The sequence below is a fragment of the Aulonocara sp. 'chitande type north' Nkhata Bay genome, linkage group LG7, assembly GCF_057382095.1.
Source record: "Aulonocara sp. 'chitande type north' Nkhata Bay isolate Kocher_YH1m ecotype deep benthic linkage group LG7, A_spYH_male_GT1.1, whole genome shotgun sequence".
In the NCBI taxonomy this organism is placed as follows: domain Eukaryota; kingdom Metazoa; phylum Chordata; class Actinopteri; order Cichliformes; family Cichlidae; genus Aulonocara; species Aulonocara sp. 'chitande type north' Nkhata Bay.
In genome coordinates this window covers 7,969,857-7,995,179 of record NC_141350.1, presented here as the reverse complement: position 1 = coordinate 7,995,179, position 25,323 = coordinate 7,969,857, and the positions used below count along the sequence as shown (strand labels likewise).

Below are 25,323 nucleotides of genomic sequence, written 5' to 3'. Positions count from 1 at the left end.
CTGTCCTGTTCCATTCATTTTCCTGGAAGTCAGGGGAAAAAGAACAGTAACAGATGGGGATGACACATCAGGCTGGGTGGCTGGCCACACTGGTATAGTAGAAAGTTGTGAGTCAGACTGAAAACTAGGGAAGCATTTGAAGAATGGGTGACTATCTGGAATGTGCGATTCAGCGCATGTGCAGTGAACCCCTTAGAGAAGTGCCATGCCATTGGGCCAAGGAAAAGTTTTTCTGTTATTTCACATTTCCAAGCATTAGGTGCTTTTACTGCTGCACCAACAGTCAAAAAAACCTTGGGGCCACATACTGTTGGTGTGTAACTGCTTTACACTCAGTCTGGCTAGCTGACTGGCGTGGTGAGAAGGAACAGTTGACAAGGTAGAAATCTGATGATCCACTTAGCAGTCTTTAAAGCTTCATGAACCTTTTCTCACTCTCTCGAGGATCCATCTGTCCTAAATCTTTCCCAGCACTCTTCCTTCTTTGCATATTTTTGCTGTTACCTTGCCTCTGCCCTCCTACTTTTGCTCCATTTTCCATTTTAACCCCTCCCTCTTTTCTCATCCCTTTTACTAGCTTCTTTTTTGTTTGGTCCTCTGTAGCACTTGACTCTTTCCCTTCGGAGACAGACACTTTAACAAGCCTGCCCCAGTGGGCAGTAGACAGAGAGGGGAGGTTATTTTTAGATTGCAAACAGATTAAAAGGGGAACGTTTTTCTTCATCCTTGTAAAGAGTCCTCTTCTCTCTCTTTCAGTCTGTAAAGGAGTTTAGCATCTCTGTGGGGGATCTCATGTTACCTCCCCCACACAAACTCTTATTTTCCCAGACCCATGTAACCCCCCCCCCCCCCCCCCCCCACCCACCCACCCACCATCACACTCATCCTCTCCAAACACTGACATCATTCGTCAGACTGAACTCTTTCCTCTGCTCTCTGTGGGGGCTGTTCTGAACAGTCTGTACAGCATAAAGTGGGTGAGTCTCAGCTCCTGACACAAATCAAGCAATGGCAGGAAAGAAAATCTGTCAAAAAACACACATCTGATACATCATTGCATCCTTAGAGCAGTTGTCCTCACATGACCTTTTTTCAGCGAGACTACCACATTAGACACACACACATCTACACCCTGTTAAAAGGGTGCTAAAAGAATAAATCACACAACTGCATTAGGAATAATTAGGCCAGTGGAGTTTGGGAGGTGACGGGCGAGCTTACTTCAGCGTTTTCCTGTCTTGGACCGAGACCAGAGTCTGACTTTTTCCTCCTGTCGCAAACACATACACACACATATCAACCGTGTGGATCACCTCATCTCTGGCCTGAGCTGGTGAAGTAAAAGGGGGAGACACGGCCTTCTGGGTTTTACTGCTCCTACACTCACTGACCCATACCGAGGTCTAAAGTCGGATACAGCTCCTGTAACTTTCCTGAAAGTGGCCTCATTCCTTTGAAAATATTCTGTTTTTAGAAGTGCAGCCTTTCCCTCACCCTTAATTTGAAGAAATGAGTTCTTAAGGAGCGGGTGATATTGCGTGTTAGTCGGCCTGGCAGGGACCAAGCAGGAAATCTTTCATTAAAATTCACTCAAGGTCCATCATGACTTGAAGCTCTGTGTTAGATATTGAATAATAACTAACAGAGAGCAGTTCTGTTGAAGGGTTTATAATCCTCTGGATCACAGCTTGACCAATAAATCCTGGGAACTCAGTTATAAATCAACAGCCTAGATAAACAGAGATTAAAAGTTTCTAACTGAACGCTGTGTTTGGAGCTCTTTTTGTGTACGTGCTTTCTCCACCTGAAACTTTCTGAACGTTTCTGATATTCTCACAACAGAGCTTAAAAAAGAGCAAAGGGTGTTATCTACCTGATGTAAAGGAAGATTGGAAATGAGGAGGGAAAGTAATAAAGACGAACCAAAAGAGAAAATGATCACAGAGTGTTGAGCTACATCAAAGTACTTCAAATGGCTTTTTCTCAAGCATCGTGAGCTGAACTATGAGCACATTTGGGCTAATTGTCAATCACACGTAAAAATATTTATGCGGAATATCTACTCTTATCCAAACCATGCGGTTCAACTAAGCAAAGCAGCTCCCCAATGGAAATAGATGTTGGCTTTTCTTAAACACTACCACCCCCACTTCTTCTTATCCTTCTTTTCATCTCTTTCATTCTCTAGTAAAGTCACGGAAAACAAAATGTCAGCAATAAAAGTGAATTTCTTCTGTGAAATAGAATAGCTAAGGCCAAGCGTGTAATTTCATAAGCAGAAGGCACGTGAGTGCCTCTGGGAATATAAGATCCCTGTGGCAGAGCAGGCTCAGACTCAGTCTTTGCTGTAGTTAGAGGGAAACCTGATAGTAATACCTCTGCTCTGCTCGCCTATGAGTCTGTCATTCAAATTGTAGGAGGGGCTTAGACAACAGTGGCACTGTAGCATCTAACAGAGCCATGAGGATTTAGAAGAGGTGGACTGAGGTGGTTTTCCCAACAACATCTGTAACTTTCTCTGGAGGACCAGAGACTGTAGGTCTTAGTTTGTGTCTAGAACCAGGACACATAGAGTGGCAGGGGTGGAAGAAGCCAGAGAGAGATTAGTTCAAAAGTAGGAACATTGAAGAAGATAGTAGTAGTGCTGTAAGACAGTATAGGGGATACCTTAGCCCCTCTCCAAGGTGCAGATACAGACAGATCCTTAGATGTGTTTAAGCTCTGGAAATAAAAGCAACGCTCATTCTAACATCACTGAGATTTAAGCTGAGAGGCATAAGGTATGTAAGGTAAAGAAGAAAGCTGATGATCTGCTCCACATCTTACATATGATATCAACAAAGCCTCCCTGTAACTACTGACACAACAAACTCAAACCTGACATTGCAATCTCACCATTAAGTCTGTTAATACATTTTCCTCCACAGGACACTTTGTGTGTCTGTTGCATTTACTCATAATCCCACCGTGTCTTACAGGAAGCAGTTATTCCCACTCGCTAAATCTGGATAAAGATGGAAGCTTTTGAAAGTTATTCCTCAAAACCCCATGGAGCAAAATGTGACTTTGTAGTAAGAAATGATGTACATCACAGTTTTTGTTTCAGCCAAGAGGGCTTAGAGGACTTACACAGACCAAAATCATACCTATCTCTGGTATCAATGGTCATTTTAGGCCTCGCTGGATGCCTCGGAGCTGATAGCATCTCACAGACTGACAGTCTCATGTCTGACATCAGATACAGAGTAAAATAAGTTGGCAGATGTAGCCACACTTTTTGAGTTCCCTGCTGCCTTTCAGATGTGCCTTTCAGATGTGCATCGGTAGCCACACATGGTTCACATAACAAACCCCTTTTTTTCTCCTCGGCAGTTTAAGGCTGCATGCGAACACGGAAATGAGATATACACTATGGTGCTGAGGCTGAAGAGTCAGGCATCAACTTTCTAATGCAGAGTTATAACCCACAGATAGGCATGACATACCACAAAAGGGCATTTGAACAAAAACATGTGTAGGTGTACGTATACATGGCTGCATATATACAACACAGACGGAAGAAGATAAACAAATCCAAACAAATGGATATGTACATACACACGGGCTGAGTCAATGAGCGGTGATGATGAAGATTTTGTCCCTACTTCCAAACGGGTACAGAGCAAAAGATGCTACATGAAATAAAACCGCTGTGAAAGGATGCAAAGCTGCTTTCATGGACTGGACTTTTCCCACTGGATAATTTCCTGTTTCAAAGATCAGTGAAACATTTATTTATGAAATAACACTGTCCGCAGGCGAAGAGTAATCCAGTTACATCAATGAACTAATTTGTTCTCTTTAGATGTCCAACTTTTTCAAATGTAAAAAGGACTGTGGGAATCTGGGATAGAAACACAAGTAAATAAAAAAAAGAAGGATGAAAATGAAACTATGTTTCAACCAGTCTGACACTCCCATCAAATGACAATGTTTAACTCTAATTTATACTGAAGTTTGTTATTACTCCACCCTGTCACCTTATCCATCAGTACCTCCCATTTGTCCCACCCAAACACCTGCTTTAGCCCTCTAAAATGTGAGTTTATCATCCTTGAAAAGTGAGCATGTGTGAACAAATTACATCTTTTCCCCACATTATCACGGTATACACTGAGATTCATTATCTGTGTTTCCTGCAATGTGCAGCACACTAGGATAGACTAATATGTGAAAGAAAATGGGACAAATGTGAGTCAAGGGCAGCAATAAAGACTGTCTCTGACTAAGATGAAGAAGACTTTTTTTCCAGCACTAACAGAATTTCCTCGCAGCCTTAGCCTTCTTTTTAATCTTTGTGTTAGTAGCAGATTAATAAGTTGAATGAGTTCACAAACGGGCACACAGATTCTTGTGTATCTATTGCACAAGAAGATATTGCATTCATTCATTTTTTTGGAAACTTTCCCTAACTCTCACCATAATCACTACTTGCCTTACTCTAACTCTAACTTGAAACTAAACCTAAGTTTAACCAAACCGTAAACCCAGTCCTTCATTCTGTTCTGATTTATGTTATGGACTCTTGCAAGTGGTGGGTAAACAGATTTATGTCCTGATAACATGAGTAATTCCACGCACCCCCACACAAACACCCCCCCCCCTCCCTAAAACAGACGGTGAATGTTTGGCTGTGCCAGCTGTCTGAGCTTGACGCTGGGTGTGGGGTGTATATAATTGTCTGACAGGCTGTATGGTGTGTATACACATAGTCATAAACAGAATCTGGAGCGGAAGCACTGATCATTTAGATGCTTGACCTCATGACCCCAGGGTTGAACTGTTATCCATTCATTATGTGTAATATCTGGCCTCTGTGTTTGGAGGAAACACTGGGCGCAGCACTGGACCGCAGCCAGGCAGACTGTTTGTGTGTGTGTGAGTGTGTGTGAGCGTGTGACTTTGTGAGTGTGCTTTTGGAAAGGATGCATGAGCTGAAGAGTTTTCCTGATTTCATCTTTATTGTTTATGTTCTCATATGTAAGTAAATATAAATGATCCAAAGGTCTGTTTGCGTGTCTGTGCATGAAAGTGTGTAAACATGTCTATATCCAGGCCTTTGATGCTGACCACAGTGGCAATGCACTGTAGTGAACTTTAAGCCGAAAGGGAGCGAGACCCACAGAGAAACACATTTCGGTGTCAAAAACATCTGCATTTATATATAACTACTCTGAAAATACAACTGTTGAATTATATGTACGCTGCAAAAGTGGGAAAACTCACTTTCCGTTGCCAGCATCTTTCTCTTTAAACAATCTGGGAATAAAACACAATGCACAAATGGGCAATAATGCATTTAAAAACATTCAGCAGGCTGTGTCACCTTCTAACCTAACCTTTTAAATATTTGTGCCTGAGTGTGTGAATACAACACTTAAGCATTGTCAGGATGTGGGCATCCCAAACTGATGCAAATTCAAAGAGAGCCTGTGTGATGACAATATTATCTCACTGCTACTTTCCCTTTTTCTGGAAGTATGTGTGTGAGCATTACTAAATTGCCTAATAGCACTTCACCTCAGTCATTTCAGATTTCAACTCCTGTAAGGCCACTGTGAACTCCTTAAGCAAATACCACAGAGAAAGGAGAAAGGACAGAGAGGGATAAACATCTAGCAAAGATGCCCGTTTGAACCGGAAATATTTAGCAGGGTTAGAACTTTTGGCTCTTTGAAGCAGAAACACTAGAGAGGACCTGGCAAATATATATGTGTTTGAAGGCCAAATAGTGCTGAAGGCAGAGCTCCCATGGGGAATCTGACAGTAAAGCGGCTTTCCACTATGCTCACAGTTTAAATAAGAGACACAATAAGCTCAGTCATCGAGGAAAAGATGCCCTTATCCTAACCCCCATATAGCTGGAACACTGTGAGATATTTCATATTTAATGTGGTACAGAATACCCTATACACACACACACACACACACACACACACACACACACACACACACACACACACACACACACACACACACACACACTGAGAGACAGACAGGATTCATTATCCCATTCTTTAATGGCATGAGGTGCCAGGTTCATTGACTGACAGAGCTAATTAGAGAGGCATGAAAGTTTAAGCAGCATGTGACTCCCCTGACCCATAAAAACCTGTCATGTTTGTTGGTTCAATTGAGGGCATCATCCTTTCATCTCATCCAACTATAGTATCAGGTTTCTCTCAGTTATACCATAAACAGCCTGAGCCTAATCTTTAAATAAGACCCTGTATTGTTTCTTTGTAGGAGTGGCAGGTTATTTTAAAGAACTGTGAAACTGAGAAAACTTCAGTAAAACTCATAGGCCATGAGGTAAAAGTTAAACTTCCTGATTTTTGTGCAAAATCCTGCCTCCTCTATAAGCCTTTTTAAAATCACATATCTGTCAACAGTTAAAATGAATGTGGTCATCTGTCCATGACACAGATTGCTGTGCCACGGATGACAGTCATCAGTAGTCCAAGAAAGAAGCTTTGAAGTGAAACCACAGCGTTCCACCCAGTTCTCATGGCTTTCCCTTTAAATAGAGCATGACATCAGACTGTGAGCAGGTCTACCGGCCCCAGCCCAAAACAAATGTGTCCAAACAATGCCACATCTGGAGCGAAACGTAGAAGTAAGCAGAGACCAGCAGGAATGTAGCGGAGAGGGGTTGAAAAGGGAAAGTGATCCTGAAGTTATCAAGCTGCAGGCCAAGGTAACTATAGCATAATTTACAAATGATGCATCTGCCCTTCACTCACAAAGGAATGATGCAGCAGGTTCAAATGTCAGGGTTAAAAAAAATGGGATAAAGACATATTTCAGCACACTGAAAGTAAACATAAACCTGCCAATCCATACGTAACTCGCTGTCTGACCTCTAAGTTCTGGCAAGCGTTAGAGAAAAAACATCTTATTTGATTTGATCACCTTTGACTTTTCTGTGCAGATACAAGAGGAGCTCTGCAGAAAGTCTTCTCAGGAAGCTAGGTCTTGTTGTCAGTGTCAGAAGCAATCAGAGCTGCTGGGTCTGCCTTCACGCAGCAGAAGAGCAGAGGTGCAAGGCAAAAATTCAGGCCAATTTTCTGCCTGTTGGATAGAGTGTCTAATAAACACATGACGGCTGATCCAGAGGTTATTTGTCAGCAGACCCACAGTACACCACCTACAGTCTGACACAGAAATTTGGACTTACAGTCAAGAATGCATAAAATGCGCACCGTAACACACGGACACATGCACACTTTAGAACACATTGCATATCTATATATTAACTTGGATTTGCGTAGGAGGTTAAGGAGACCTTCAGAATGAAGGTGTGATCTGATAAATACAGACATACAATAAGATGGAAAATATGGCGGATGTGCAGTAGTTGAATGAGAGGACAGAGAAATCAAAGAATAAGAGGAGTAGAAGTAGGTAGGAGAAAGAGACAAAATGATAGAACCTGAGGGACTCGCTGCTCCCCAAAGTCATGTGTTTTACATCTGCACTGCAATTTATAAAGCATCTGCCTCCAAATCCTATTTACAGGCCTGATTCTAGGCACGGACAGACTAGTTCGCCAGTAAGAGCGCCACCAGCTGGAGAAGGCACCTGACAGTGGGTCGCATAAATGAGCTAATTACTAAATGAAGTACTTCATTATAAAGACTCTTTAAAGGAAAGCCAGTAATGCCTGACTGAAAAGTTTGAGAGTTACAGTGAAAGCAAGCAAGCTGAGGAAAGGATATGAGGTGAATGAGGTCAAGAAGTTCAATTCTAAGAGTGTCCTGATAATATTCATGTCACTTACTGCACAACTTACACAATGGAATAAATAAACTGAGAGCGGTACAAAGGATGCTGGAAAAGGAACAATAAAAGTAAAAATTACTGCACAATATTTTTGTAATATGAAGTCTGCTGTTTATAGTGCCAGTGTCTTAAATCACACTGGTCTCTATTGATGTTAGCGATCAGCCGACAAACACATAACAATTTTTAATCATGAGGCCATCTCTTCAATTATATATTCAAATTTAGCTGAAAATTATATGGGCCAAGAAATTTAAAAATACTCTCATCTAACTTTGAGGTTTTTTGAGTTTTAATGACTGGGAGCACCATGAGAAGTCTGTGATGAAAGCAATAATTTATCATGAATTCAAAGCTCTTTCCTTTAAGGTATTACCAAGCGCATCATTTCTCTTATGTTTTCGCCAACTGTAGATGGTTTCTGCTCACACTCAGGAGGCAACAGTGTCCAGTAAAAGATGGAGGGAGGGAATTCAAAATATAACAGTATGGTAATTCCAGTTATGGTTGAAAATTATTATGGGTGTAGTCAGTAATAATTAAAGAAATACTCGTTTACTAAGACTGTGTTTCTTTGATCATTCACCAGTGAGAATAAGATAAAGGTAAATGGAATATTTAAGCAAGTAGAAACTAGTCAACATCTAAAAATTAGTGCTGAGAAAAATCTGGATTTTGTCCTTGACAACAGTAAATAACGCACAGATTATGGTCACAAAATAAACTCATTATGTCCTCAAAATACATTATTTACAAAGAATTCCAATCAAATCTACACCCTTCAAGGTTGTCTCCTTGTGCAGTCATACACTGCTTCCAGTCATCCTGCTGATACTGTTCTGACCACTTTGTGTTTGTTTGGGATTCATGCTGAATCTCCACTGTGTCAAGACCTGACAAACTCGCCCCAACGCAAATTTGGTAAAAAGAAAAGATAGGAGATAAGCAAAGATTGTGGTGGTAGTTCCAAAAAACGTTGCGATTTTTACCAGCATTTTCACATGTGCTAAATGTTCCCTTACTCTGTAGGACGTTAGTGCATAAATCAAGTCTGGCAGATTGACACTGTGTTCATCTGCGGTGCACAACCCTGACAATCTCAAAATAAAAAAAGAGAGAAAGAAACACAAACAAAAAACGATAACCATGCTCTTGTTCACATTCCTCACATGATGTGCTTTCTGAAGAACTGGACTCCACGAAGTCAAGAGTGTTGTTTGGTCTTAAGGGTCATAGTGTGAGGTTCAGCTTTCATCACCAGTGATAATCCTCAACATGAGGGTCAGTTCAGTTTAACACAGACTTAGATTTTTCATGTATGGAGAAGTTTTGGAGAACTTATTTTTTCCCCAATACCTTTGCACCATAATCCATAATCACTGACTACATTAACTTCTGTGCGGATGACACTCTGCCCCTTTTGAAGGTACAGTGTTTCTCCAACAACAAGCCCTGGATCAACCCTGAAATGAAGGCTCTCCCCCAGCCCCATCATCTCTGCTGCAAACACCCTATCTTCAACCAGTGCCAGCTTTTCTTCCCATGACTTCTTAGCCCTCAGCCATCATCCACCACCTCTGCTTCAAAAGACTCCATCCCACGCCCCCCTTCCTCCAACACCATCCTGTCCCTTTCAACACTTCAGGTGAGGAACGAGCTGCGAGAGATCAAGATGCAAAAGGCTGAAGGTCCAAGTGGAATCAGCTCCAAGCTCCTGAGGTGCCGCGCTGACCAACTGTTTGGCATCATGTTCAACATGAGCCTGAAGCTGGGGAAAGTACCACAGCTGTGAAAGACATCCTATATGGTACCAGTACCAAAGACCACGCATCCGGAGGACCTCAGCAGCCACAGGCTGGTAGCACTGATCTCACGTCTGATTAAGACCCTCAAGAGACTGGTCCTCAAACATATTTGCCTCCTCCTTCAGTCTTCATTGGATCTGGTGTAGTTTGCTTACCAGCCTAGAATCGGGGTGGATGATGCCACCATCTACGTCCTGCACCGAACTCTGACCCAGCTGGAGAAGCCTGGAAGCACTGTAAGGATCTCCAGTGCTTTGAACACCATCCAGCCTGGACTTCTGAGGTAGAAGCTGGAGCTGTCCCAGTGGTTAGTGGACTACCTCACTGATAGCTCTGGTATAGCTGGCCTCATAACAGGTGAGGATGACTCAGAATACAGACTGTGTGGACTGGTGCCAGCGTGACCATCTTCTGATCAATGTGGGAAACCAAGGAGCTGGTGTAGGATTTCCGCAGGTGCAGACCCACCACACCGACACCAGTGAACATCCAGGGAACTGACATTAAGAGAGCAGACTCTTATAAGTACACGGATGTTCACCTGAAGAATAAATGGAGTCACAACACTGATGCTCTTTACAGGAAGGGTCAGAGCAGACTGCTGAGGAGATCTTTTGGAGGGGGGGGCTTCTGAAGACCTTTTTTCACTCTGTGGTGATGTCAGCCATCTTCTATGATGTTGTCTGTTGGAACAGTAGCTTATCTACAGCTGAGAGAAAGCGTTTAGAGAAGCTCATCATGAAGGCCAGCGCTGCTTTCGGATGCCCTCTCGACCCAGTGCAGGTGGAAGGAAACAGAAGAACTTTGGCAAAAATAACACCACTGTTATTTGCACAGTTTTTCCATTTTCTGTTTTTAATAATCTTTTACATTTTTAATAACTTAATAACTGCACATTATTTTTTTTATTATGCTGTAAATTGTTTTTTTTTTTTATCTCCATGCTCCATCTGCCTGTCACTTTGCTGCGGGAACACTTGAATTTCCCCAGTTACTGACAATACGGGATATTTCTATTCTATATTTCTATTCTAATCCCACGGAGGAAGGACAGAGCAGACATGAGCACTGAAGTCACCGTTCACCTTTCACTACCAAATTATAATGAAAGTCTTCTCAGTCCTGCCAGCACTGAGCCAGAGAAGTCAGAAAGTCATGATGACATCACTCAACATAAAAATTAATGGAATATTGGAATATTCTCCACTGTATTACGTACCTGCTGAGCTGATAATAAACCAACCTTTAAACCATTGTCATGCCCCTTAGACACGTCAGTGAGGATAAATTGAAAAAAAGTGCACTTATCACAAATAATATGTGTGTGCCACCTCTGGAGTAGTAAATCAGTATTAAGTCCTGGGGTTATATTTTTTTTTTTTTTACACATTCTCCAGTGAAGGCTGCCTGCATGTGTTTTCATCAGAGGATTCTTGTGGACGATTCTTACAACAAATACTTTTTGTTATCCTCTTGCAGTTGCAAATGTTGATCTTTTATGTTTCCTTATGTCAGCAGTGATGCATGAGTGTGGCGGTAATCTCTTTGGGAGTCTAGAGTTACATTAACAGGCAGTACGAAAAGCAGGAGGTGGTGATGGTGTCAGGGGTTACGGTGACCTGACAAACACATGAACCACCCAGTGAGGAAGTCAACAAGAGATGCTTTCCACAGCAGCGCCGCGCACCCTAGCAACAGCAGTTGCTGGCAAACATGTGTCTGACAAATGTGCCATCTGAATCAATGACAGGGCCTCAATCATCACAATATGGGGCTGCTTCACAAGTATCTCACACAAACACAGTGAAGGGAGTGGGGGAGTGGAAGGGAAGAAGAGAAATAAGATGGAGAGAATGCAGGAGGCAAGGCAGATATTGATAGTGTGTGTTGGAGTGCTTTACAAGTCAAACTTGCAGAACTGTGCAGTTCTATTGTGTTCTATTGTTGTCCTTGGGGCTAAAGTGCTAGCAAACTGCCTCAACATGGGCGTCTTATGTCATTTTTTGCCACTAAAATCTCACTTTATCCAAACTATCCTTTCTGAAGCCAAACTGGAAGTTCACTCACGCTGTACTGTTTTTTCCTCTTCTGGCTCTCTTTAGAAGAATTTTTATATAATTTGATGCCCTCTGCTGATTCATCCTTATTTGCTGCTTGATCGGCATTGTGTAACACCACCAATGTTTTCAATCAGTTCTTTTCATTCTCCACACTATTATTTAATAAATCTGTTTGCCCCAGCCTTCTGTCTGTACTCCTCGTGCTCTTTTTTTGTATTTTCTCTCTCTTTCTCACCAGCTCTGGAAAGTACATTCGCACAGTTCAACAGTGACACAAGGACCGTCTCCTCATGGCAGACCATGCTTGTGTTTTTTCAATTAAGCTAGGCTCCTGTACACCATTCATTTGGGAAACCATAATTCTCATGGCCTAGCAAAAACTAATGGAAAGTCACTTAGCTTTTTTTTTTTTTTTCTGGGAGAGGTATCGGAAAGACCCGTTCCCTGGAAGCTCGTCAGATGAGATGGAGAATAAAAACAGTAGGAATACTGTCTATGAAAATACAGGAGGTGTTGATAGGAGGTGAAGGCCTCGCAGAGGGGTTTCAGGGTGCAAGAACTCATGGGGTGAATGGGATCAGGAAGGAGGTGTGTGAAAGAATACAGATGGATGGATTTCCAAGGGAATGCAGATGAAAGTAAGAGAGTTGCAGGCCGGATCTGAAATGCCCAGCGGGGAGGAGGACAGATCCACTGAAATCACTTCAAAGCCTGGTGTCACTGGGCTGCAGATGAGTGCCTGCTGTCCTTTTTATTTACAGAGATGGGCCCCACTAGCCTTTTGCATTCAACAGCAATGAACAGTGCAAATAAATAAATATCCACATGTGGCCAAACACTCAGGTGCAGTAACACCACACCATTTAGCAGCTCATTTAAAATGACTTTATGGCTCTATATTACATTAACACTAGCCCAGAAGGGCAGTAAAAAGAGTGATATTAAGTTCATCTGACAAACAAAGCAATTTTTAAAAAACCAAAACATTCTTACAGAATAGTCACTTTCACCTTACTTTTCCAAAGTTTTTTTTTTCTAATAATGCCTGCCACTTCATCCTGTTTCCTTCATGTGTGCCTCAGCCACAGTCTTTGCATGGCTACAACCTATTTGTCACCATTAACATAAACCTTTCACTGCTGACGCTGACTGCATTCATTTGTGCAAAGTCACAAACACACACATGCTGCATATTCAGAGGTGCAATCTCACATGAGCCAAAACACAGCTACCCACAACTGGTCATACTGTATGGGCAAACACGTGCACACACGTACACATGCATGATGAAAGTGGGAGTGACTTAACCTGGACAGGCCCCCTTACACCCCCACCTCCCAGCCCCCACCACAACAATCAACAGAGACTGACGGACAGTAAAGCAGAGCACATAGCAAGGCACGGTCAGGAGCAGCACATAAAGAAGGAAGTCTTACCTCAAGAGTAGCGCTGTGGAGCCGATGCAAGGAAAAGCTTCATGTTTGTAGCGGTCTCTTTCAGTCTTGGTATCTTTGTATCTCTCAGCTGTGGCAGACGGGAACTGAGACAGGCACAGGCAGCGCAGAGCGGAGCAGCGCTCAGCACACTTTAGAGGCAGAGAAGGCTGTGGAGCTGCGCAGACCCCGGGCCCGTTCGCTCCCACTCTGCCTTCTGAGGATGAAAAGAGAAGACTTCATTACCAGCTGAGACCACGCCTCTACCCCTCCAGCCTCTCTCCTCCCAAGCCCATTCTCTCCCTCCCCTCTGCCTTCACTACCTCCCTGCTTCCCTTCCACACTCCCAGCCAGTAGCACAGGCCCTGTCTCAGCCAAGAGAGGGGGAGCAGGCTGCCAAAGAAAACCTCCAGTCCCACCGCCTGCTAGTGCCGTGCAGTGCACGGACAGAGAAAAAGAGCAATGAGGAAGAAGATGGAGAAACAGAGATGTCATACAGCAAATCATTTGAATACACAGAGAGTTATTTGCTTAGTTTGGACCTTATGAATGAAATATAATGTCGCAAAATCAGTTCAACTTCTGCCAGTGAAACCTCAAAATGCAATAGGGAGAAATAAAGTGTGAGAGTTTGCCAGTGACTGCGTTAAATGTCTAGGAAATTAAAATGAAGAAAGAAAAGAAGGAAGACCAAAAGTAAATTTAGACCAAGTATTGGGTGTAGGACAGAAGGGCTTCGCTTTAGAAATAGTGGAAAGAGACAGGGGAAGGACATAGACAGGCAGGCAGACGGAAAGAAAAACACAGACACAGAGAGAGACATAAAATAGGTGATCAGTTTGACAGTTTCAGGGAGTGAAGGAAAAAGACCAAACACATACTTAACCAGGGGGTGTTGGAAGTTTTAATTAAGACTTACTATAAGATCACATCAAACGACTGCTGCTCAGGAAGGACTATGACTGTGTGTGTGTGTGTGTTAAGTTCTGGGGGTGGGCACAATGACTGTCTGTGTGTTTATAACTCTTTGCAAACTGCTTCCATATTCATCACCAAGAATAAGGATGACGTTTTTTGTCCACCTTCAGAATGTCTTTTCCCCTTTTTTCATCCTCTTTGCCTTTTTTTCTCATGCCAAAGTGAACTCTCTCCCCATGAGACAGGGAAAATCAGACCTAAAAGCACTAGCTGTTTACTGTCCGTAATTATGAGGGGCTGGGTACAGTCAGCCCAGGCAAGCTCTGCGCCCTGCCCCCAGTGCCACCACACACAAACCTTGCTCTGCCAAGTCTGCCAGTTTAAACTGGGCAGTGGCAGAAAAAGGGGGCTGTAAAGTGAAAGAAAAGTACACTAAAACAAATTAAGGTTAAAATTAAGGTTCAAGTCAACTGGTAATAGAGACTTCAGAAACAAAAAAACACATTATACTTTAAATCACTTCTAGTTAGGTTTCTGTGGAAGTTCAGCTGCTGCATGCCAACTTCAAGATCATAGCATGAAAGTTAAACATTGATGCTAAAAATTTTTTTTTTTTTTTAAAAAAGACATCATCACAGGACATCTCTACATCCACCACTACTGGCAAATCTGTTGGCCTCAGTTTGATTTACCTTTGCAGAAAAAGAAGGCATTAAGTTTAAATAAGAGGACAGCGCTCTAAGATACAGTGCTAGCTCCTTGAACAGGAACAGGAAGAGGGATAAGCAAAAGAGCAGCTGGGACAAATATGAATACCGCAACAACAACAACAAAAAAGACAGCCAGAGATCTTGGAGCAGAGCAGAAGGACCAAAATGTCAGCATAATGTAAGAGTAAAGGAGAACTTTTTGGCAGCACATGATGAGGTAAGCAGGCATTATACAGATCTCTGGCAATCTCCCATGCTAACATTAACACCTACACAGACCCTCTCAGTGGCATAATGGTGTCAAATTTACACAGGTCCACAAAACAGTACTTAAAGTTATGGGCTGCCTTCATTGTAGGCTGTGAAAACTCAGACACGAGACTGGGGATTGAGACAGCTGAAAATGGTTTGGTAGAGCAATGACAGAGAAAGAAGAGACAAAGTCATTTCTGTGTACTTCATTGCTAAGAAACACTAATCCTCCAAAACCAGTGACATGGACAGCCTTTCTGTGGTGTTTTATGTCTTTAATCGGAGGCTTTGGTGATAAAGAAAAGACTAATCCAACATCTGAAAGCTGCTGTTTGTTTACTGTCTGCAATATAATCAGGTATGGTCATTACCCTAAAGATGGTAAATTGATAAAAATAGCACAAAGTGGTCATGCGATAAGGAAAATTAGATGTGTCACGACAGGCTGCCATCAGACTTTGCAGCCAACAGAAAACAAAAAAAGCAAAAACCCATACAATAAAATGAAAGATATAGAGAAATATAAATAGAAAGAAAGAGGGAGAAAGTTTAAAAAAAAGAGAGATATGATTGATCTAAAATTGGTATTTAGGAACGTGAATACACTCAACATCCTACCTAGCCACTAGGGGCTCTACAGAGCTGTGGTGTAAATACAGTACAGTGCAGTGCGGCAAAGTTTAGCAGTAACAACAACTCTCACATTCTTCCCTCTTTTTTGTTTCAAAGAGGACAAACCTCTGTGCCCTTTGTTTTCATGACTGGTACAGCAAATTGTAAATCCCATCTCACCGATTTAAATCACTTATTAATCTAGTACAGGTCAGACATGGCCTACAACTCATTAGACTAAAAATAAACAACATAATTTCTGTTGCTTTTTACCCAATTTAAGAAGAGAGGATTGTGTAAATTAAATGAATGATAATGTTCACCTGACAGTTTATCAGGTATACTTTGCTGGACTCTCTTTTGCTTTTGGAACTGTCTCATTTCTTCAGAGATTTTGGTCTATATTAACATGATAGCATCACGTAGCTGCTGCACATTTGTCAGCTGCACATCCATGATGTGAATCTTGCGTTCCACTACATCCCAAAGGTGCTCTCTTGGATTGAGTGAGTGTGGAAACTCTGTGAGTACAGTGAACTCACTGAGATGATTTGAGCTTTGTGACATGGTGCATTATCCTGCTGGAAGCAGCCATCAGAAGATGGAAACAGTAAGGACATGGTCGCCAACGATGTTAAGTTAGACTCTGGAGTTAAAATGATTCTCAATTGGTACTAAGGAGCCCAAAAAGTGCAAAGAAAATATCCACCACACTATTGAAACGGTCAAATTGCAATGCTACCAGCGAAATTTTAAAATCAAGACTCGTCAGATCAGACAATGATAAGCCTGATCTGAAGGCTATTGTTACATCAGTTTACTGTTCCCAGCTGACAGGAGTGGCACTTGGTGTTGTCTTCTGCTGCTGTAGTCCATCTATAGCATGTATTAAGAGACTTGTAATTGTATTAAGAGCTGCTCTTTTGCATACAATGATTCTAACAAGTAATTATTTGAGTTGTTGTTCCATCCTGTTGGCTCATAGAAGTCTTGGCATCATGGGCGTAACTTTGTGCTGAACATTGGGGGGGTCAAGATCTCTGTCTAAATAAATAAATATGTTGTAAATTCCCAGATGATTAAACATGCAACTATTTTGCTGGTAATAACTGAAATGAGTAAAGAAAATCAACAGCCTATTTATGCAAGATATAATTCATAATTTTATTGGGGGGGAGGGGGGTTATATTGGCTGGGTCTGATTATTGGGGGGGTCATAACCCCCCTGGAAATTACGCCCCTGCTTGGCATTGTCCACTGACATCAGTTAGGCATTTTTGGAGATGTTTGTGCAGGAAAATCCCAGTAGATCAGCAATTCCTGAAATGTTCAGATCAGCCAATCTGGTACCAACAGCCATGCCAAATTGAACGTCACTTCAATGAGAACCGCTTTGTAAGATGAATGTATATAAAAGAGTGGAGCCTGCTCAAACCTAGCCCTGTAGTCTGTGCATATCAGACCACCAGCTGCCCACACGGGGAATTCAATTTAAACTCTCCGCTAGTACACAAATCCTCTTCCTGCCAACCGTCTGGGGTCTCTAAATGGTCCTTCTTTCTGTGTGTCACTAAAAAAAACCCCAGAGAAAACAATGCTGATGCTTATTAGAGTTTTTTAACAGTGACCACAAAAGATTCTAGCTTTCCTGACTGGAGCAACACCTGGGTCAAAAAACTAATAAAACTTTTGACCGTTTAGCAGTAATTCTGCATGCACAGATTTATTGACTGACTGTAATAAAGTTACTAAAAATAGTTCCCTAAAACTAAACATAGATTGGGGGAAAATGTGTAAATTCACCTCCCCTAAATATACAGTGTAGCTTTTCTTTTCAGCCTTTTAGAGGATAGAGTGGTTTAACCATGGCAAGATTAATGTTGAATGAGATCTTGCTCCCTGGCTGTGTGTCACTGTTTTGGTGTACTCAATTAACATGTGGTAACTTGACATCGAAGTACCTTAACAGCTAAAGAAGAGATGAACCCTTGAGTGCTTTGTATACTGTAAAAGCTAAGACAGCGCCACTGGACTCCAGCATCTCAGTGAAGTAATAGCAAGAACACTGCTTTGGTTCCAAGTTTTTAAATTATTTCTGCAACCCGATTTTGCCACAGTTGCAGTAAGGTTTTAAAGTAACTGGTCATGTTGGTGACACACCCAGAGGCCCAATGAAAGGCCTCCCCATCACCACCACCAACAACGCTCCTGTAACTGTCAATTAAGGGCACTGAGTGTAGGCGCTGACTACATGTGGTGAGTATATTCCATGAGTCACTGACTGTTAGACACCTGAAATGTCCTATAAAATCAATTACATTAAAACTTAACAACCAGGAAAGAAAATATTTTACAAACCCAAGACTAGTTCAATGAGTGCTTTGTAAGTTTATGTCCTGAGGCAAGAATGGGCCCCAGAAATATTAGACTGTGGGTTTCAAGTTAGACACGGTGATGATGTCTGACCAAAAGGTCTAACACATCCATTCCCATCCTCTCTCTGATTCAACTACTGGACTCTGAAGCAGCCGTACTGGGGATTCCTGGGAATTTCACACCTACAATGCCGATGAACAGTGACCGGTAGAGTCCATCACACCATGGTGTGCCATTTCTGACCGAGAGAGCCCAGCAGACAAGAGCAGATGCTCTCCCCCAGGGCAAACATGGGGCACCCCAGCCAGTGTAGACTTAGCAGTTTGGCGATGTGTACTCGCCCCATCATGTCGATCAGGAGTGATGATGTTCCCAGGAAGACAACGTCATGAGGTGCACCGCAGGTAAAAGAGGGAAAGCTGAAGAAAGTGTGTTCTTGAAAGAGCAAAGGTAGACATAATCACTATATATGAACTTAATTCTAAGTCAAATACGTCCTTGAAAGAAGCAGCACAGAATAATTTCAAATCTACTTCAAAACTTAGTTACCAGAAGATTCTGAAAATTATAATCATATTTATTTTTGACTAAAACAATTTCAATATATGTACCACATGGAAAATACTCCGCTTCTTCTTCCGCTTAATACTCAGCGGAAGAAGATGGATGGATGGAAAATACTCTGTGTACAGTACTGTGCAAAAGCCTTGTGTCACCCTTCATTTCTTGATATTTTGTTTCCAAAAAGCCAGACTTTCTGGTAATTGTTTTAAAGTGCTCTTGAGAAACAGTTAATAGTTCCCATGTCTTTTGCTTAATCTATGAAAAATGCCAAAGAAAACATAGTTTTACAGGCATAAAATAGTATTTCACACCAACAAGGTAATTCCCAAAGAGCTGTTAGCAGAAAACTTGGCATATCTTGGCATGCTGTGCAATGTGACCTTAAAAATGAGGAAACTGGCCAAGCAGAAGACAAAGAAGAAGTGGTAGGCTTAAAACTATCAACAGAAGATGAATGTATCTGAAAGTCATGTCCTTAAGAAACAGGAAAAAATCCAACAAAGGATCAGGCCCTTCAACAGATCTAACAACTATTCATTGAAGCCTCGTCAGAAATGGTCTCAGTGGAAGAGTGACTGTAAAGAAGCCATTCTTCAGGAAGGGAAACAGAGACAAAAGGCTGAGTGGCTATATGCCAAATTACACAAAAAATGAAAATCAATGGCAACAGATTTTACAAGGATAATGAATCCAAATTTTACATTTGTAGTTTATATCACTGTCAATATGCACAGAGGAGTTCAGGAGAGAGGTACAACATTAAATGTATGTATTTATGTATCTGTCTGTAAAACAGAGTGGAGGCTTTGTCATGGTTCATTTCAGCCAGTAGTATTGGAGGTTTTGTAAAAAATGAATTTATGAATGCAAAAATATCTGTTTTTCTTGATTGATAAGATAAGATAAGATAAGATAACCTTTATTAGTCCCACACGTGGGAAATTTGTTTTGTCACAGCAGGAAGTGGACAGTGCAAAAGTTATGACGCAAAAATTAGAATACAATAAGAATAAATACAGTACACAGCTGTACAGAATAGAATAAAATAATATACTATATACAGTAGAATAAAATAGAATAAAAATATACAATAAGATAAAAATAGAATACGAATGCTATATACAACTGAGTAAAAATACAACGATGCCAGAAAAGATTATTGCACTTAGTGTTATTGCACATGTGTGGATGTGTGTGTTTGTTCAGTTAAAGTCTTTGTTGTGGAGTCTGACAGCAGTGGGGAGGAAAGACCTGCGAAATCTCTCCGTCCCACACCGTGGGTGCCGCAGTCTCCCACTGAAGGAGCTGCTCAGTGCTGTCACAGTCTGCTGCATGGGGTGGGAGACGTTGTCCAACAGGGATGACAGCTTAGCCGCCGTTCTCCTGTCACTCACCACCTCCACTGGGTCCAGAGGGCATCCTAGAACAGAGCTGGCCCTTCGGATCACCCTGTTCAGTCTCTTCCTGTCCCCAGCAGAGATGCTGCCGCCCCAGCAGACCACACCATAAAAGATAGCAGAAGCCACCACAGAGTCATAGAAGGTCTTCAGGAGTGGGCCCTCCACCCCAAACGACCTGAGTCTCCGCAGCAGGTACAGCCTGCTCTGCCCTTTCCTGTAGAGGGCGTCTGAGTTATGAGTCCAGTCCAGTCTGTTGTTCAGATGAACACCAAGGTACCTGTAGCTGTCCACAGCCTCAATGTCCATACCCTGGATGTTCAGTGGTTGCAGTGGAGAATGCTTGTGCCTGCGGAAGTCTACCACCAGCTCCTTGGTTTTACTGGCGTTGATCTGGAGGTAGTTCAGCTGGCACCAGTCCACAAAGTCTTGAGTCAGTCCTCTGTACTCCTTGTCGTCCCCATCAGTGATGAGGCCGACTATTGCAGAGTCATCAGAGAACTTCTGCAGGAAGCACTGGGTGGAATTGTGGGAGAAGTCTGCAGTGTAGATGGTGAAGAGGAACGGAGCCAGAACCGTTCCCTGTGGGGCCCCCGTACTGCAGACGACCCTGTCCGACACACAGCCCTGAGTCCTCACATACTGTGGTCGGTCGGTGAGGTAGTCCAAAATCCAGGTAGTGAGGTGATGGTCCACTCCAGAGTTCTCCAGCTTGTCCTTCAGAACCGAGGGAAGAATAGTGTTGAAGGCACTGGAGAAATCAAAGAACATGATTCTCACAGTGCTTCCAGCGGTCTCCAGGTGAGCGAGGGAACGATGTAGGAGGTGAATGACGGCATCATCCGCTCCAATGCCAGGCTGGTAGGCAAACTGAAGTGGGTCCAGTGATGAGCTTGTTAGGCGCCGAAGCTGAGCCAGGACCAACCGCTCCAGGGTCTTCATCAGGTGGGATGTCAGAGCCACCGGCCTGTAGCTGTTGAGGTCCTTGGGGCGTGAAGTCTTTGGCACTGGTACAACACAGGAGGTTTTCCAGAGCTGTGGGACTCTTCCCAACCTCAGGCTCAGGTTGAAGAGGTGCTCCATCACCCCACACAGTTGGTCCGCGCAGGACCTGACGACCCTCGAGCTGATGCCATCTGGACCCGCTGCCTTCTTGCCATTAATCCTCCTCAGTTCCCTCCTAACCTGGGTGGTTGAGAGAGACAGGCTGGAGCCTTGTGTTGAGTGTGTATTGGATGCTGTTGTTGGGGGTGGGGGGGAGTGAGCAGGGTGAATAGAGGAGGTGTGAAGTGTCTGAGGTGGAACAGCAGCAGTGGGGGTGGGTGAGTCTGCAGCCGATGTTGTAGACTGCCTCATGGCTGAATCAAATCTGTTGAAGAAATGATTCAGTTCATTTGCCCATCTCACATCCCTCCCAGGCAGAGAGTTCTGCTGTTTGTGGCCCGAGATGGTTCTGAGGCCTCTCCAGACTTCACCAACGTTGTTTTGTTGAAGCTGGTTCTCCATCTTCTGCCTGTAGCTCTCCTTCCCATTCCTTATCAGTCCCCTCAACTCTCTCTGCACCCTTTTCAACTCCTCTTTGTCTTTGGATTTGAAGGCCCTCCTCTTCTGCTTGAGGACAGCTTTAATTTCTGGGGTAATCCAAGGTTTGTTGTTGGAGAAACACCGTACAGTCCTGGTAGGTACGGTGTTATCCACACAGAAATTAATATAGTCAGTAATGCATGTAGATCTACCATTTAGTACCATCTGGAAAACATCTGACTGGTGATGGCTTTATTTTCTATCACAACAATGATCCCAAACACACTACCAGTTCAGTAAAAACAAACCTGGATAGAAAAACAGATAATTGAACACTCTCAATCATGGATTGGCCTCCTCAGAGCCCAGACTTCAACATTATTGAAGCAGTATGGGATCATCTTGACAGAGAACTGAAAAAAGGCTGCCGACATCAAAAGAAGAAGCAATAAAACTTGCCTGAGAGTCTTCAGGCTGTGTCGAAGAATAAAGGTGGTCCTACCAAATACTGACTTTCAAGTTTGTTAGAATTGTGCAAACTCTGTTTTGCCTTATATACTGTATTTTCATGTATTTTTGCAGATGTTTCAATAAAAGCAAAATATTCAGATTTGAAATGTGACTGAAGTCTTTGCACAGCACTGTAAGAAATGGTAAGGATTACACAACCTATACAATACACTGATTTACTTTTCTGTTTTATATGGGTAATTCAAATCCAGACGATTGCTAATAATAAGAACGACTCCGTTGGAATGGAATAGTATTTATTCAGGCTCTTATAGCCTTGACTGCTGTGGCAATTTAAACCGATATGGTGGTATGCTGTGACAATTTCAGCACTTCTCACACAGCCCATGGTATGTTTACGATAAGACCACTAAAACAGTGGGCTGACCCGCCTTGATTGCATTTCATAAATCTATAAGCATAACTGTGGGACTGTGACCGCACGTGAACTACAGTCCAGTTCCGCACAAAAACATAACTGCTTTTTTTTTAATTTGAAAAGGTCTTTTATTAATTGTAATTAAAGCAGTTTTTTTTTAAAAATTTCAGAACAAAACCCAAACAATTTTATGATCATGTTCACAAAGACAAACTATACTTGGACTTTCTAGAAAGAATTTATTGAACTTAATTGAAGGGCAACTGATTTAAAATGATTAAGTGATTATGTTTTAGGATAAAATGAATATAAGTGTGACCTTTTTGAGTTGCAGTGTCTTTATTTTTTATTTTTTTGACTTAGGAGTTGGGATTGAAATAGGTCGGGTGGATAGAGCGTCCATTGAATTGCACCAGAGCCACAGCATAGCAAACACAGAGATGACTGACCCTCACAAATGGGCCTTTCAATCCTTCTCCTCACTTTTGTCCCATCAATACCTTACTCTTCAGGGAGACCAAAGCCACCAACTCCAACTTTCTGCCCCTTCCAAACACAGAGTGAATGGTGTCTACTGTACCTCACACCACTCCCCTCTCTGTGGGGTAGAACACATTTTGACAGGCCTGTATTTATGGCATAGTGTAGTCGTGTTGGAATGAATCATGAAAAAAACCAAATGCATCTTGCTGGATGCTCATTTATATCAAGTGTCGGTCAGCTGTGGCGGTCTGCGTGTGTGGCCTATGTAAAGAGAATGGGGCTTGTGTGAGTGTATGTGTGAGGGAATATTAAGATAAGCCTAATGAGGACCAAGCTCTGTTTATCTGTTTGTATCTGTTAATGTGCATTATAAAGGTTGTCTCAAATGATTTTTTAATTGCCACTATAAGCATGGAGGAAGCTTTCAATGCAAGAAAAGTGCTTACAGTTTAGAAGGCTAGAGTTTCTTCTTTTCAGTTAAAATTCCAATAACCACAACATAACCTTAAATGACAACGGGATTTACAACAATTTCCAGATAACACTGACAGATGCATAAATAATCATTTTTACAAAACTACATTATCAGTAAAAACACATTCCAGAATGATGAGCCACTGACAGACTCGTCACAATATATACTTAATAACGATCTGTCTTTGAAACACTTTGCAAGAGAAAACACTCACATAAACATACTCAAAACACTTGCATATATGACATATATCACCATAGGAATCTTTCTGGGTGCACTGTCTCAGTGGGTGTGTGGTAACAATGGGAGCTGGGGTGAGCAAAGGCAAAGTTCTCTGGTCCTTCTCCACATAAACCTTTAATATGAGGCCTCCTCAGCACCAGTCGGCCATCTAAAGGCACTGTACCCTGTAATTGACCTTAAAAATACTTTCAGTGGAGGTCGGCAGCCATGTCATTGGCCTTCGGCCCAAGCGGTGGCTGCATCTCCCCAGCCCAGAGGAGCCTGGGAAGGCCTTACAGGGTATATTTAGTGGCCCTGTCCTTTTGAGCAGAGCAGGAGATGCAGATAATGCCAGTCTGAGTATAAAACCGCTCTGCCGCCCACGAGTGGGCCTGTCACCGGAACATTTCTCTCTCCCACGGAGTTGTGTTTCCTGAGGTCAGAGGTCACCTGTAGGCAAACCAGGTAAATATACAAACATAGGAGCTACTGATTGGAACCAATGACTTGGATGAAGAAGGGGTGTGCAAAAATCTTTGTTCTCTGTGTGGCAGGAGCAAATTTGATGAGAAAAAATAAAAATAAAGCTCTCAGATCAGCTGACAAACAGCAGCAATGGTAAATTTGAGCTATGATATATTTTGACACATCAAACTGCAATGACATGGTGTTGATTTTTTCACTAAGATGAGTGGAGGGACCTCTCAACAAAGAGACGAATAAATTTATCAACTTCATCTGAGGACAGAACTTGTCAGATGGGTTTCATAGTCCTACTGTCCATGTTCTGGTCAGCTCACATCAAATGCGGTGCTTCAGACAGTCACAACCTAGCTTCTATACCACTCCTCCATTCATCTGTTCTATTAACTGATATGTATCATAATTGTGAAAGTCTTGTACTAAAAGGCATGAATCGATGTTTTGATCTGGTCCCTCTGAATGAACCACGTCCATAAATGGTTACTGCGTCTATGAACTGTGAAAGCTGGCTTTTTTCGCTGGAGCCTCTTCCTGTACCCCTAACATGTATTTGGATTTTGAAAACAGTTTTACCACACTAACAGCAATAATTCTCATGCGTCATGCAAGCCCTGCTTTCTGTCTGAAATCACATTTCAACTTTAGTATTTTGAAGATGTCAAAAACCTGTCCAAACATTCCGTCCTCAACAGATCTACAACAACACTCCTATTTCCATATCACATCTGGAGATCATAGAAAACATAATGAATAATGAGAATCTTTACAGCTTTCAAACACTTGTAATTTGATTCTGTTTAACTCTGGCTATGCATGTAGTGTAAAACATGTTTTATGTGGGAAAATATTATCATCACCGTTGGAATCAGAGCTAATGACTCTTGATGAAGACATTAATAATAACAAATGTAATTTGCTATATTCATATTTTTTTTTAATACGAAACATAGACCTAGACCTAATAACCGACGTAATAATAACTTCAGTAATAATTAATATAAGTATTACAGTTCTATTATCCATTTCAATGATATTATTCACTTTTATAATTGATCAGCTGCATCAGTTGTTCATTAAGCCGCCCCATCATGCTCATTATGTTTGTGCAGCTGTAACCAAAACGCTAGAAGCACCTTTTTTGCATGTCACACACAGACAGCAACATTCCTGCTGGTTTCTATCAGAAACTGCTGTCTGGGGCATCTGCAAGGTAATTTATGATTTCTTTCACGAAAAATTATCGTTGGAGATAAATCACAGCATACTTCTGTCTTGTAAAAAAAATTTTAACAGTGAAAA

At 42.1% G+C, this 25,323-nt stretch overlaps 1 protein-coding gene across 1 annotated transcript in view; it reads right to left on the bottom strand.

Annotated features, from left to right (window-relative positions):
* znf469 (zinc finger protein 469) overlaps positions 1-25,323 on the bottom strand; it is a 215,847-nt gene that overhangs the window by 27,116 nt on the left and 163,408 nt on the right. Inside the window, exon 6 of the mRNA XM_086298266.1 lies at positions 13,123-13,336. The gene's annotated coding sequence lies outside the window, so the exon portion shown is untranslated. The remainder of the gene's footprint in view (positions 1-13,122; positions 13,337-25,323) is intronic.